The sequence below is a fragment of the Arachis stenosperma genome, chromosome 10, assembly GCF_014773155.1.
Source record: "Arachis stenosperma cultivar V10309 chromosome 10, arast.V10309.gnm1.PFL2, whole genome shotgun sequence".
In the NCBI taxonomy this organism is placed as follows: domain Eukaryota; kingdom Viridiplantae; phylum Streptophyta; class Magnoliopsida; order Fabales; family Fabaceae; genus Arachis; species Arachis stenosperma.
In genome coordinates, this window is record NC_080386.1 from 86,196,137 (window position 1) to 86,212,598 (window position 16,462).

At 41.5% G+C, this 16,462-nt stretch overlaps 1 non-coding gene across 1 annotated transcript; it reads right to left on the reverse strand.

Annotated features, from left to right (window-relative positions):
* Positions 1–16,358: 16,358 nt before the first annotated feature.
* Positions 16,359–16,462, reverse strand: LOC130959201 (small nucleolar RNA R71). The gene has a single exon (XR_009078297.1). It is a non-coding gene; the product is annotated as a small nucleolar RNA R71 (small nucleolar RNA).

Below are 16,462 nucleotides of genomic sequence, written 5' to 3' on the forward strand. Positions count from 1 at the left end.
ATTGCTGTACTCCTTGGGTATGAACCTCACAGCTTTATAATTTGCAATATCTGCAAACCATGGAGCTTCCTGAATGGCAAAGAGTTGCTCATCTGGGAAAGTCTCAGAGATCTCAGTAGAAGGGAGGGACGCCCTAGCTACTGGTTCTATTCGGGACAGATGATCAGCCACTTGGTTTTCTGTCCCTTTTCTGTCTCTTATTTCTATATCAAACTCTTGCAGAAGCAACACCCATCTGATAAGCCTGGGTTTTGAATCCTGCTTCGTGAGTAAGTATTTAAGAGCAGCATGGTCAGTGTACACAATCACCTTTGATCCCACTAGGTAGGATCTAAATTTGTCAATGGCATAAACCACTGCAAGTAACTCTTTTTCTGTGGTTGTGTAGTTCTTTTGTGCGTCATTTAGAACACGGCTGGCATAATAAATGACGTGCAAAAGCTTGTTATGCCTCTGTCCCAACACTGCACCAATGGCATGATCACTGGCATCACACATTAATTCAAATGGCAATGTCCAATCTGGTGCAGAGATAACTGGTGCTGTGACCAGCTTAGCTTTCAGGGTCTTAAATGCCTGCAGGCACTCATTATCAAAGAAAAATGGAGTGTCAGCAGCTAGCAGATTACTTAGAGGTTTGGCAATTTTTGAAAAATCCTTTATGAACCTTCTGTAGAATCCTGCATGCCCAAGAAAGCTTCTGATTGCCTTAACATTGGCAGGTGGTGGTAATTTTTCAATTACCTCTACTTTTGCCTTATCCACCTCTATTCCCATGCTTGAAATTTTGTGCCCAAGGACAATTTCTTCAGTCACCATAAAGTGACATTTCTCCCAGTTTAAAACCAGGTTAGTCTCTTGGCATCTTTTCAGGACAAGTGATAGGTGGTTAAGACAGGAGCTGAATAAGTCTCCATATACTGAAAAGTCATCCATGAAGACTTCCAGAAATTTCTCTACCATATCTGAGAAGATAGAGAGCATGCACCTCTGAAAGGTTGCAGGTGCATTGCACAGACCAAAAGGTATTCTCCTATAGGCAAACACGCCAGAAGGGCAAGTAAATGCTGTTTTCTCTTGGTCCTGGGGATCTACTGCAATCTGGTTGTAGCCTGAATAGCCATCCAAAAAGCAGTAATAGTCATGACCAGCTAGTCTTTCTAACATTTGGTCTATGAATGGTAAAGGAAAATGATCCTTTCTGGTGGCTGTATTGAGCCTTCTGTAGTCAATACACATACGCCACCCTGTGACTGTCCTTGTAGGAACCAGTTCATTTTTTTCATTATGAACCACTGTCATGCCTCCCTTTTTGGGAACAACTTGGACAGGGCTCACCCAGGGGCTATCAGAAATAGGATAAATAATCCCAGCCTCCAGTAATTTAGTGACCTCTTTCTGCACCACCTCCTTCATGGCTGGATTTAGCCTCCTCTGTGGTTGAACCACTGGTTTGGCATTATCCTCCAACAGGATCTTGTGCATGCATCTTGCTGGGCTAATGCTCTTAAGATCACTTATGGACCACCCAAGAGCTGTCTTGTGTGTCCTTAGCACTTGAATTAGTGCCTCCTCTTCTTGTGGATTTAAAGCAGAGCTTATAATCACTGGAAAAGTGTCACCCTCTCCCAAAAATGCATATTTCAGGGATGGTGGTAGAGGTTTGAGTTCAGGTTTGGGAGGTTTATTCTCCTCCTGAGGAATTTTTGAAAATTCCTTTACTTCCTCTAGTTCTTCTTGATCAGGTTGGGTATCTTTGAAGATGTCCTCAAGCTCTGATTCTAGGCTTTCAGTCATATTGATCTCTTCCACCAGAGAGTCAATAATGTCAGCGCCCATGCAGTCATCTGGTGTGTCTGGATGCTGCATTGCTTTCACAGCATTCAACTTGAACTCATCCTCATTGACTCTCAGGGTTACTTCCCCTTTTTGTACATCAATGAGAGTTCGTCCAGTTGCTAGGAATGGTCTTCCTAGAATGAGAGTTGCACTTTTGTGCTCCTCCATTTCCAGCACCACAAAGTCAGTGGGAAAGGCAAATGGCCTGACTTTGACAATCATGTCCTCTATTATGCCTGATGGGTGTTTAATGGAGCCATCAGCAAGTTGGAGGCATATCCTGGTTGGTTTGACTTCTCCAGCCAACCCAAGCTTTCTGATAGTGGATGCAGGTATTAGATTGATGCTTGCTCCAAGATCACATAGGGCTGTCTTGGTGCAAGCGCCTTCTAATGTGCATGGTATTATAAAGCTTCCAGGATCTTGAAGCTTTTCTGGTAAGCTTTTTAGTATGACTGCACTGCATTCTTCAGTGAGAAACACTTTTTCTGTTTCTCTCCAATCCTTTTTATGACTTAAGATCTCTTTCATGAACTTAGCATAAGATAGTATTTGCTCAAGTGCCTCTGCAAACGGAATCTTTATTTCAAGAGTCCTTAGATAGTCTGCAAAGCGGGCAAACTGCTTATCCTATTCCGCTTTGCGGAGTTTCTGAGGATAAGGCATCTTGGCTTGATATTCCTCAACCTTAGATGCTGCAGGTTTATTCCTTACAGAAGTGGTTGAAGAAGCCTTGTTAGAGGGATAATTATCAGCACTCTCAGGTGTCTGATCTTCCTTGGGCGTTTGAACGCCAGGAATGGGTGAAGATTGGGCGTTAAACGCCAACTTCTCCCCCTTTTCTGGCGTTTGAACGCCAGAACTGGGCAAGGAATGGGCGTTTAACGCCAACTTTCCTTCCCTTTCTGGCGTTTGAACGCCAATAATATTCCTCTCTGGGCTCTTCTTGTCCTCAGAGGGATTTTGAACAGTGGTTTGGTTATCCTCTGTCAATTGTTCTTTGTTTGCCTTCTTGCTCCTTTGAGCAGTGGTGTTCAGTGTTTTCCCACTCCTTAGTTGAACTGCTTGACATCCTTCTGTTATCTGTTTAGATATTTGCTGTTTTGCTTGATTCAACTGCAGTTCTATGTTCTTGTTAGCAACTTTAGTATCATGGAGCATTTCTTTAAATTCTGCTAACTGTTCTGTCATCAGGAGCAATTGTTGATTAAGCTCATTCATCTGTTCTTGAGGATTAGGATCAGTGACTAATGCCATGACCTCCTCTTTTGGAATGAACTCACTGCTAGAATATAAGTATTGGTTTCTAGCAACAGTGTCTATAAGCTCTTGAGCTTCTTCAATTGTCTTCCTCATGTGTATAGATCCACCAGCTGAGTGGTCTAAAGACATTTGAGCTTTTTCTGTGAGCCCATAGTAGAAGATGTCTAACTGTACCCACTCTGAAAACATTTCAGAGGGGCATTTTCTAAGCATACCTCTATACCTCTCCCAGGCATTATAAAGGGATTCATTATCCTCTTGTTTAAAGCCTTGGATGTCCAGCCTTAGCTGTGTCATCCTCTTTGGAGGGTAGAAATGATTCAGGAATTTGTCTGATAACTGTTTCCATGTCTTTATGCTTGCTGTAGGTTGGTTATTCAACCACCTTTTAGCTTGATCTTTTACAGCAAATGGAAACAGTAATAGTCTGTAGACATCCTGATCTACCGCTTTATCATGTACTGTGTCAGCAATTTGTAAGAACTGTGCCAGAAACTCAGTAGGTTCTTCCTGTGGAAGACCGGAATATTGGCAATTTTGCTGCACTATGATAATGAGTTGAGGATTTAGCTCAAAGTTGCTTGCTTTGATGGGAGGTATACAGATGCTACTCCCATATGCAGCTGTAATGGGGTTAGCATATGACCCCAGAGTCCTCTTGGACTGATTAATTCCACTTGAGTCCATAATGGACAAAAGGGAAATGATAATGATTGCAAAGAGATAAATTTTGTTTTCCTTTTTTTTTGAATTTTAAACGAAAAATTAAATAAAACAAAAGGAAATAAGAAAAACAAATTCGAAAATCAAAAAGCAAATAAGATCAAAGCAAATTGAGAACTAAATCAATCAGTTAATTAAAAAGATTTTGAAAATAGCAATTAAAAAGATATGATTGAAAATTTTTATGGAAAAGATTTGATTTTTAAAAAGAAGAAAGAGAAAAACAACAAAAAGACACCAAACTTAAAATTTTTAGAAAATCAAACACTAATTTTCGAAAATTTTAAAGGAAAAACACAAAGAGGACACCAAACTTAGAATTTTTATGAATCAAAAAGAGACTAAGAACATGCAATTTCGAAAAACTAGAAGAAAAACAAAAGCATGCAATGGACACCAAACTTAAAATATGAAACTAGACTCAACTAGAAGACTCTAAACCAACAAAAAAATAAAACAGTCCTAATCTAAGCAACAAGATAAGCCGTCAGTTGTCCAAACTCGAACAATCCCCGGCAACGGCGCCAAAAACTTGGTGCACGAAATTGCAATAACACTTTTGCAATCCCGCACAACTAACCAGCAAGTGCACTGGGTCGTCCAAGTAATACCTTGCGTGAGCAAGGGTCGATCCCACGGAGATTGTCGACTTGGAGCAAGCTATGGTTATCTTGTAACTCTTAGTCAGGATATTAGAATATATCAGGATTGATTGTAAAAAGCAAAAGAACATGAAATGATTACTTGTTTTGCAGTAATGGAGAATAGGCTGAGGCTTTGGAGATGCTCCATCTTCCGAATCTCTGCTTTCCTACTGTCGTCTTCATCAAACACGCAAGACTCCTTCCATGGCAAGCTGTATGTAGGGTTTCACCGTTGTCAGTGGCTACCTCCCATCCTCTCAGTGAAAATACGTCCCTGATGCTCTGTCACAGCATAGGCTAATCATCTGTCGGTTCTCAATCAGGCCGGAATAGAATCCAGTGATTCTTTTGCGTCTGTCACTAACGCCCCGCCTTCAGGAGTTTGAAGCACGTCACAGTCATTCAATCATTGAGTCCTACTCAGAATACCACAGACAAGGTTTAGACCTTCCGGACTCTCTTGAATGCCGCCATCAGTTCTAGCTTATACCACGAAGATTCCGATTAAAGAATCCAAGAGATATCTACTTAATCTAAGGTAGAACAGAGGTGGTTGTCAGGCACATGTTCATAGTTGAGAATGATGATGAGTGTCACGGATCATCACATTCATCCGGGTTAGGAGCAAGTGATATCTTAGAATGGAAGCAAGCATGATTGAATAAGAAACAGTAGTAATTGCATTAATCCATCAGAACACAGCAGAGCTCCTCACCCCCAACCATGGGGTTTAGAGACTCATGCCGTGGAAGGTACAAGAAACGTGTAAAAAGTGTTATGAGGTCATAAGGTACCGATTACAATGTCAAAAGATCCTATAAACAGTAAACTAGTATCCTAAGGTTTACAGAAATGGGTAAATGACAGAAAAATCCACTTCCGGGCCCACTTGGTATGTGCATGGGCTGAGCAATGAAGTAATTTCGTGTAGAGACCTTTTCTGGAGTTAAACGCCAGCTTTCATGCCAGTTTGGGCGTTTAACTCCAAGTTTTATGCCAGTTCCGGCGTTTAACGCTGGAATTTCTGTAGGTGACTTTGAGCGCCGGTTTGGGCCATCAAATCTTGGGCAAAGTATAGACTATCATATATTGCTGGAAAGCCCAGGATGTCTACTTTCCAATGCCGTGGAGAGCGCGCCAATTGGGCTTCTGTAGCTCCAGAAAATCCGCTTCGAGTGCAGGGAGGTCAGAATCCAACAGCATCTGCAGTCCTTTTCAGTCTCTGGATCAGATTTTTGCTCAGAACCTTCAATTTCAGCCAGAAAATACCTGAAATCACAGAAAAACACACAAACTCATAGTAAAGTCCAGAAAAGTGAATTTTAACTAAAAACTAATAAAAATATACTAAGAACTCAACTAAAACTACCAAAAACATACTAAAAACAATGCCAAAAAGCGTATAAATTATCCGCTCATCATGCCACCAGGGATCGAAGGCGTGGCATGCCAGGCTAACAAAGACCCAACAAAAGCCTGGGCGTGCCATCTGGGCTCGAAGGCGTCGCACACCAGGCTAACCAAAGCTTGAGAAGACCCTGGGAGTGCCACTTGGGATCGAAGGTGTGGCACTCCAGGCTAACAAAGACCCAACAAAAGCCTGGGCGTGCCACTTGGGCTCGAAGGTGTGGCACGCCAGCTTGTTAAGAGGAATGACCTCAAGGGAAAAGAAGAGTAAGTTGATATCCCCTGTTTTGGCTTCTTCCTAACAAGCTTTCTTTTGTTGTTAGCTTGTGTGAAGTTGCTTATTGGGATGGGGGTGGGATTACTTTTGGTTGACCTTTTCTTCTTCATGGATATGTCCTTTGTTCCTTGGTCACCACCTTCTTTTTAGTGTTTTCGTTGATCGCCTTCACTTCTTTGTTTTCATAACTTGGGTGTTGTGAGATGGTTGGAGTATCCTTTTTATTAAGAACTTCTTGGAATGGTGGCTCTCTTGGTACAAAGATATCTTCTTCTTGCTCTACCAATTCCTCATTTTCACCCTCATTAAGCACTTCTCCACTCCTTAGACTGATGGCATGATATTCTTTCCCTGGCCAAGGGAAGACATTGGTTGGTTCATCAACAAAATATTGTGCCAATTGTCTCATTTGCTCTTCATGATTTCTCCTTGAGATTTCCATATCTTCAATCACCTCTCTTACATTTTGCCTTAAAAACTCACTGAGTTGGGTAATGAAGAGATATCTCCTGGAGAGTTCTTCTATTGCAAATTCTAGAAGATTTTGTGGAGGTGCCTAGGTTGGACAATTACGGGATGATAGTCCTTGATGAATGGGGTATGCAGCATTAATTCCAGCCAAAATTTCGGTAGTTATCATAACAATATGAACTATTTTGTGGCTCTGGGAGTTATTCTATTTTATTTGATTGCTCATACTCTATCATTCCTTAGTAATATTCCCAACCAACATTAGGATAATGACTAGAATCATTTTGTGGTGGTGGGCAATATCCCATATGACATGATTGATCAAAATGTGAGGTAAACTCCATTCTTACTTGCAAAATGCTCTGTCTCAAGCAATAATCACCAAAACAAATTGGAATCCCCATTGTCACAGATGTGGGATTCTTAGTGAGGCAATAACACAAACACCTTACTAGCAAGAGAAAATTAAAAGAAAATAAATGGCAAAAACAAAAAAAAAGTCTAATCTAGTTAATCAATCAACCGGTAGTTTGTTAATCACAATTAATCCCCGGCAACGGCGCCATAAAACTTGATGACCAGAATTCACTACCCATATATAATGAATCTATTCTTTGGCAAGCGCACCAAATTATCGTCAATTAATAACCCACAATGGAGTACGATCGTATCCACAGAGATTAATGGATTAAGCAAACAATAGTTGATTAATTAGCCTAGTTATACAAGCATAATTGGATGATAAGCAACAAGGAAACGTAAATAACATGAAAGTAAATGAAAGCAATAAAGTGCAAGAAAGTAAATGGCAAGGAAAGGAAAGTACAAGAAAGTAAAGTGCTGGAAATGTAAATAACCATAAAGTAAATAAAAGAAAGAAAGATTAATTGCATTGGGATCAAGAGATATTGCATTCTCTAGATTAATTGATTTCATCTCATCTTCAATCATGCAACTCATTGACCTCTTGGCAATCATGAGTGATTGAGTCCCAATCCCTTGGTAACTCAATCTCTCAAATCTTGATCAATAGCCAATTCCTTAGTCTAATTTCTCATGAGAAGAGATGAAGCTTGGTCCCTAATTATACCACATATCCTTATAGATCCAAGTAGTAGGTGGATTATATGTCACTATATCTAATCTAATCACCAAAACCCAAATCTACTCAAGTGTGAGAAAGGATTTTGTTCATACCCTGGGTAGAGCTGTTCGACCCGGGATGTTCGACAGACAAAGCGACCGACCTCTCCAGGTCAGGACAACTCGACCTCTCCTCAAAGAGCTCGGCCAAGTCACAGGAAAGCCCAAATGAAGGGCCCAAATAGAGGAACGCGCCCCAAATCCAAGGGTAGCCCAAACCCATAGGGATAAGGGCGGTTCCCTTAAAGATGACCTCACTTAAAGATAAGATAAAGATAAGATAAGATAACTAACTTATCTTATCCGCAGAAGGCCACATCTCACCATTATAAATACACTGGAGCACCCAGGTATAACTCGTACTCTGATTCTACTTAATACCTGCTTAATACCCTTGCTAACTTAAGCATCGGAGTCCCTTGCAGGTACCCCCCACCCTCCAGGGACGAAGGATCAGCACCACTGCCAAGTCCAACAAGTCGGACACATTAGCTCTGGTCGCTGTACACCTGCCGGACACGTCGACTCCGACCACACAGAAGATCTCGTCCGAGATCGACCTACAGTTTCAGGTAACCCCCGGAACATTGGCGCCGTTGCCGGGGAACCTGGAAGTCATCCCATTAAACATGGCAGATGACCACGACAACGACCACGATTCAGGTCTGGAAGATAGGACACCGCATAAAAACGCGGACACAACACTCAAAGATACTCCAGAAACCAATGGAGACAAAAATTCATCAAATCCAGGAATCATAGAAGCACTTCAAAATCGATTGGAGCAACTCGAGAAAGAATCCCAACATCAACGTGAAAAAAGAAGAAGATCTACGCCGGGAGATAAGGCGACGCAGATAACTAGAAGATAAGATTGTAAAACTCGAAGCCGATCTTAAAACTAAAGCTACTCGATCATCCGCAGAAGATAGCTCTCAGAAAGATCAAGACCCATTCACCATAGAAATTATGAAGACCAAAATTTCAAAAGATTTCAAGCTTTCAGATATGACTCTATATGACGGCACCTCGAACCCCAACCATCATCTCAGCAACTTCAGAAGTAGAATGTACCTCACAGATGCCTCAGATGCAGTCCGCTGCAAAGCCTTTCCAACAACTCTCACCAAGACAGCCATTAAATGGTTTGACAACTTACCTCCAAAATCCATCTCAAGTTTCGACGATCTGGCCAAGAAGTTCCTGGCCCGATTTTCCATACAAAAGGACAAAGCCAAATATGCACCTAGCATACTAGAGATCAAGCAAGGAGATCGGGAGAGCCTTCGCAACTACATGGAAAGATTCAACAAAACATGCATGGACATACAAAGTCTACCAACAGAGGCTGCCATTATGGGCCTTATAAATGGCCTACGAGAAGGACCATTTAGTCAATCTATATCAAAGAGATATCCTATGTCCTTAGACGAAGTACAAGAACGGGCACAAAAATACATCAACATGGAGGAAAACTCTCGACTTGCTGAAACCTCAAGGTTCGGCTCTACCTACCGAGATAAAGAATCCAAGAAAAAGGAAGATCGCTCCAGAGAGAAAATCAAGAAATATCATAACTATACTCCTCTTAGGGTATCCTTGGTAGATGTTTACAAAGAAGTCTGCCATACAGAGAAAATCCCTCCAACTCAGCCACTTAAAGGCAAAAGAGGAGGAGGAAATCGGAACGAATACTGTGAGTATCACCGACTACGAGGGCACTCCACCAACGAATGCTTCGACTTGAAAAACGTCATAGAAAAACTAGTAAGAGAAGGAAAGCTAGATCGGTTTTTGGCCAATCGGGATGACGAACCAAGAAAAAGAAGACGGGATGAGGATGTAGGACGATCTGAACGATCACCTCGCACATCGGAAAGACACGTTAATGTAATACACGGCGGATTTGCTGGAGGAGGAATCTCCAAATCATCCCGAAAGCGACACCTCAAAGAAGTATACCACGTCGAAGGAAAAAAGGAAGCCCCAGACATCCCAGCAATCACGTTTACCAAGGAAGACGCATCCGGAATCGTCCCGAGACACCACGACCCCATGGTCATTACGATCATATTGGCAAACGCCAACCTTCACCGTACATTAATTGACCAGGGAAGCTCTGCCGACATCCTATTCAAAAGTGCCTTCGACAAACTCAGTCTAGAAGAAAAAGAGCTAAGAGCATACCCGAACAGCCTGTTCGGACTAGGAGATACCCCAGTTCAACCGTTGGGATACGTATCGCTGCATACAACCTTCGAAAAGGAAAACCAATCCAGAACACTCAAGATAGACTACATCGTAGTTGTCGTAAGCTCAGCCTACAATGCCTTAATAGGTCGGACAATGTTAAATCAACTTGGCGCAATAGTTTCAACCCCACATCTATGTATGAAATTCCCAACTGCAGAAGGGATAGCTACAATAAAGGCAGATCAAAAAATGGCACGTCGCTGTTATAACGAAAGCCTAAACCTCCGAGGTGAAGGAGGAAAGTTCCACACAATCGAGCTCGGTGGAGTCCAGAGGCGAGCAGAATTCCGACCACAACCCGAAGGAGAAGTAGAAAAAATCCAGATCGGAGACACCTCGGATAAAACAACTAACATTAGCACGATCCTGAAAGGAGACATAAAAGAATCACTAATACGGTTCCTACGAAATAATGTTGATCTCTTCGCATGGAAAGCTACCGACATGCCAGGTATTGATCCCGAACTAATAAGCCACAAATTGGCAGTCTATCCGGGATCCCGGCCGGTACAACAAAGACGAAGAAAACTTGGACCAGAACGAGCTCAGGCTGTAGAAGAACAAGTACAAGCGCTACTTGAGGCAGGGTTCATAAGGGAAGTCAAATATCCACTATGGCTAGCAAACGTCGTCTTAGTGAAAAAGTCAAATGGGAAGTGGCGAATGTGCACCGACTACACCGACCTCAACAAAGCCTGCCCAAAAGACCCCTACCCACTCCCAAGTATCGACGCTCTAGTGGACGCTTCATCAGGTTATAAGTATCTCTCATTCATGGACGCATATTCAGGGTATAACCAAATCCCCATGTATCCACCGGATCAAGAAAAAACCTCGTTCCTAACACCGAAAGCAAACTACTGCTACATCGTGATGCCTTTTGGTCTCAAGAACACAAGAGCTACTTATCAAAGGCTAATGAATAAAGTTTTCTCAAATCACATCGGAAAAATCATGGAAGTTTATGTAGACGATATGTTGATAAAGACACAAAGCGAAGATACATTGTTATCCGACCTGACTCAAGTGTTTTCTACTATCAGGAAACACAACATGTGGCTCAATCCCGCAAAATGCACCTTCGCAGTAGAAGCCGGCAAATTCTTGGGCTTCATGCTCACACAAAGGGGGATTGAAGCAAATCCAGACAAATGCCGAGCCATACTCAACATGAAGAGCCCAACCTGTATCAAAGAGGTACAACAACTCAACGGGAGGTTAGCCGCTCTATCCCGATTCTTAGTAGGAGCTGCGATAAGATCTCTTCCCTTCTATGCTACCTTAAGAAAAGGAAAACAGTTCGAATGGACGACAGAATGTGAGCAAGCCTTCCTAGACTTCAAGGAGTTCTTAGGACGGCCACCTATCCTGTCTCGGCCACGAGAAGGAGAACCGCTCATATTATATCTCGCAGTAGGGAGCCGGGTAATAGCCTCAGCACTAGTCAGAGAAGACGAACATGGGAAAAAACCCGTCTACTTCATTAGCAAAGCATTACAAGGATCCGAGCTGAACTACCAGAAAATAGAAAAGTTTGTCTACGCTCTGATCCTCACATCTCGGCAGCTTCACCCATATTTCCAAGCGCATACCATTAAAGTCCGAACCAACCAACCCATAAAGGAATATTACAGAAAATAGATCTAGCAGGAAGAATCCTACAATGGGCAATCGAGTTGTCCAAATTCGACCTCCAATACGAGGCACGTACAGCAATCAAATCGCAATACCTGGCCGACTTCATCGTAGAATTTACAGACGTCCCGAAAATCCCCATAGAATGGAACATATACGTAGACGGATCCTCGAATAAAACAGGAAGCGGTGCGGGTGTGATAGTTGAGAATAACCAAGGAACTCAACTGGAGCTCTCCCTTAAATTCGGATTCCCAGCCTCAAACAACCAGGCAGAATACGAAGCACTATTAGCTGGTCTGAAGCTGGCTAGGGAGGTTGGAGCTCAAAAGCTCAATATCTACAGTGACTCACAAGTCATCACCTCACAAATAACAGGAAACTACCAAGCCAAAGATCCAACCATGAAGAAGTATTTGGATAAAACCAAAGAACAGCTCGGACAACTCGGGGAATATACGATCCACCACATACCCCGTGAGAAAAATGCCCGAGCTGACGCCCTTTCAAAATTAGCCAGCACCAAACCAGGGGGCAACAACAGAAGCCTCATCCAGGAGGTACTACATAACCCGTCAATAGCGGAAGAAGAAAGAATCCTAGCCATAATAGGTCGGATCAAGGATGGATGACCCCCATAATAAACTACCTCAAAACAGAAGAACTCCCTACAGATGAAAAGGAGGCAAAGAGGCTGAAAAGGGAGGCACAGTACTACACTATCATAAACAATACGCTGTACAAAAGAGGGATATCAACACCTTTACTAAAATGCGTACCAACTTCCAACACAAAGGAAGTCTTGGAGGAAGTACACAGTGGCATTTGTGGAAATCATCTCGGAGCGTAAGCTCTCACCAAAAAGGTACTCCGGGCGGGATTCTATTGGCTAACTCTACAAAAGGAGGCTACAGAATTTGTAAGGACATGTCCACCATGCCAGAAGCATGCCAACTTTCACATTGCCCCACCAGAAAAGCTCATCAGCGTAACCTCACCCTGGCCATTTGCGAAATGGGGACTCGACCTACTCGGACCCTTCCCACAGGGATCGGGACAAGTAAAATTTCTCATAGTAGGAGTAGACTATTTCACGAAATGGATCGAGGCAGAACCCCTAGCCAACGCCACCGCTCAAAGAAGTCGAAAATTCCTATATAGGAACATTATTACGAGATTTGGGGTACCATACTCCATCACCACGGACAACGGTACCCAATTTACAGAGGCAGGCTTCAGAAAACTGGAGGCCGATGATGAGCGGATAATTTGTACGCTTTTTGGCATTGTTTTTAGTATGTTTTTGGTAGTTTTAGTTGAGTTCTTAGTATATTTTTATTAGTTTTTAGTTAAAATTCACTTTTCTGGACTTTACTATGAGTTTGTGTGTTTTTCTGTGATTTCAGGTATTTTCTGGCTGAAATTGAGGGATCTGAGCAAAAATTTGATTCAGAGACTGAAAAGGACTGCAGATGCTGTTGGATTCTGACCTCCCTGCACTCGAAGTGGATTTTCTGGAGCTACAGAAGCCCAATTGGCGCGCTCTCAACGGCGTTGGAAAGTAGACATCCTGGGCTTTCCAGCAATATATGATAGTCCATATTTTGAACAAGATTTGATGGCCCAAACCGGCGTTCAAAGTCACCTCAAGAAATTCCAGCGTTAAACGCCGGAACTGGCACCTAGATGGGAGTTAAACGCCCAAACTGGCATAAAAGCTGGCGTTTAACTCCAAGAAGAGTCTCTACACGAAAATGCTTCATTGCTCAGCCCAAGCACACACCAAGTGGGCCCGGAAGTGGATTTTTATGTCATTTACTCATCTCTGTACACCCTAGGCTACTAGTTCTCTATATATAGGACATTTTACTATTGTATTTTCATCTTGGTTCTTCTGGTTTCCTCTCTGGGGCCGAAACCAATGATCACTCTTGTTCTTATGTATTTTCAACGGTGGAGTTTCTACACACCATAGATTAAGGTGTGGAGCTCTGCTGTACCTCGAGTATTAATGCAATTACTATTGTTCTTCTATTCAATTCCGCTTGTTCTTTGTCCAAGATATCACTTGTTCTTCAACTTGATGAATGTGATGATCCGTGACACTCATCATCATTCTCACTTATGAACAAAGTGACTGACAACCACTCTTGTTCTACAAGCATACGAGGCTCTAGTGAATATCTCTTGGATTCTTTAACCGGAATCTTCGTGGTATAGGCGAGAACTGATGGCGGCATTCAAGAGAATCCGGAAGGTCTAACCTTGTCTGTGGTATTCTGAGTAGGATTCAATGATTGAATGACTGTGACGTGCTTCAAACTCCTAGCAGGCGGGGCGTTAGTGACAGACGCAAAAGAATCGCTGGATTCTATTCCGGCCTGACCGAGAACCGACAGCTGATTAGCCATATGCTGTGACAGAGCATAGGAACATTTTCACTGAGAGGATGGGAGGTAGCCACTGACAACGGTGAAACCCTTGCATAAGCTTGCCATAGAAAGGAGTAAGAAGGATTGGATGAAGACAGTAGGAAAGCAGAGAGACGGAAGGGAAGGCTCAAAAACTTGGCGCCGTTGCCGGGGATTGTTCTTGTGTATGGACAACTGACGGTTCATCTTGTTGCTTAGATTAGGTATTTTTCTTGAGAGTTCTTAAGAATGAATTCTAGTGTTTCAAGGTGATGTTCTTATCATCACCAAAGCTGATTGATCATCATCAATTTAGCTCTTGAATGCAATGTCCTGCTGAAGCTTAGCTAGCTATGTCTAATTCCTTTAGACTAAAGCTTTAGACTAACATTGCATGATTCCTGGAATTCTCATTAAGAATTTTGATACCTTTATTTTCCTTTTCCACTTAATTTTCGAAAAATCCAAAAAAATTACAAAATCATAAAAACAAAAAAATATTTCTTGTTTAAGTCTAGTGTCTCATTTTAAGTTTGGTGTCAATTGCATGTTTCTGTTCTTCTTGCATTTTTCGAATTTATGCATGTGTCTTCATTAATCTTCAAGTTGTTCTTGATGATTTCCTTGTTTTGATCTTTGAATTCTATTGACTTGAGTGTTTTGTTATCTCTCATATGCATTCTCATTTTGTTAGTGTCAGTAGTATACAAACTGCTAAGTTTGGTGTCTTGCATGCATTGTTATTTGATTTTAGTTGCATTTTGATTATTCCTCATTATTAAAAATCCAAAAATATTTTTAATTTGTGTCTTTTCAAGTCAATAATACAGAGAATTGAAGATTCAGAACATACTGCAGAGGAATCACACAGAAAAAGCTGGGCATTCAAAAATGCCCAGTGAAGAAGACAGACTGGCGTTTAAACGCCAGTCAGGGTGCCTGGCTGGGCGTTTAACGCCCAAAAGGGTAGTAGTTTGGGCGTTAAACGCCAGAATGGATACCATTCTGGGCGTTTAACGCCAGGATGGCACAAGGGGGAGGATTTTGTTTTCAAAATCAATTTTTTTTCAAGTTTTCAAAGTTTTTCAAAATCAAATCTTTTTCAAATCATATCTTTTCAATCAAATGTTTTCAAAATCAATTTCTTTCCTTTTTCAGAGATACTTACTAACAATTAATGATTTGATTGAACATTTTAAGTATGTTGCCTTTTCTGTTGAGAAAGGTTTAATGTTTGAATCATATCTTTTCTTGTTAGGCAAGTCATTAATTTTTAAAATCAAATCTTTTTAAAATTGTTTTCAAATCATATCTTCTCAATCACATCTTTTTAAAACCATAACTTTTCAATCATATCTTTTTAATCACATCTTTTAAAGACCAATCATATCTTCTCAACCACATCTTTTTCAAAATAGTTTTCAATCAAATCTTTTTAATTTCTAATTTCAAAATCTTTTTCAAAAATCACTTTACTTCTTTCCCACTTTTGTTTTCGAAAATCAATTAGTGTTTTTCAAAATGTTTTCAAAATCTTTTACTTAATTTTCGAAAATTACTTCCCTTCTTCTCACATCCTTCTATTTATGGACTAACACTATTCCTTAATGCAAAATTCGAACTCTATCTTCTTTGATAAGTTCGAATTTTCTACCTCTGTCTCCCATTTTTCATTTCCTCTGACACCTCAAGGAATCTCTATACTGTGACATAGAGGATTCCATATTTTCTTGTTCTCTTCTCTTTCATATGAGCAGGAACAAAGACAAAGGCATTCTTGTTGAAGCTGACCCTGAACCTGAAAGGACCTTGAAGCGAAAGCTAAGAGAAGCTAAAGCACAATTCTCTATAGAGGACCTGACAAGAATCTTCAAAGAAGAAGAACCCATGGCAGCCGAAAACAACAACAATACCAACAATGCAAGGAAGATGCTGGGTGACTTTACTGCACCTACTCCCGACTTCTATGGGAGAAGCATCTCTATCCCTGCCATTGGAGCAAACAACTTTGAGCTTAAGCCTCAATTAGTTTCTCTAATGCAACAGAATTGCAAGTTCCATGGACTTCCATTGGAAGATCCTCATCAGTTTTTAGCTGAATTCTTGCAAATCTGTGACACAGTCAAGACTAATGGGGTTGACCCTGAGGTCTACAGACTGATGCTATTCCCTTTTGCTGTAAGAGACAGAGCTAGGACATGGTTGGACTCACAACCTAAAGAAAGCCTGGACTCATGGGAAAAGCTAGTCAATGCCTTCTTGGCAAAGTTTTTTCCACCTCAAAAATTGAGTAAGCTTAGAGTGGAAGTCCAAACCTTCAGACAGAAGGATGGAGAATCCCTCTATGAAGCTTGGGAAAGATACAAACAATTGATCAGAAAGTGTCCATCTGACAT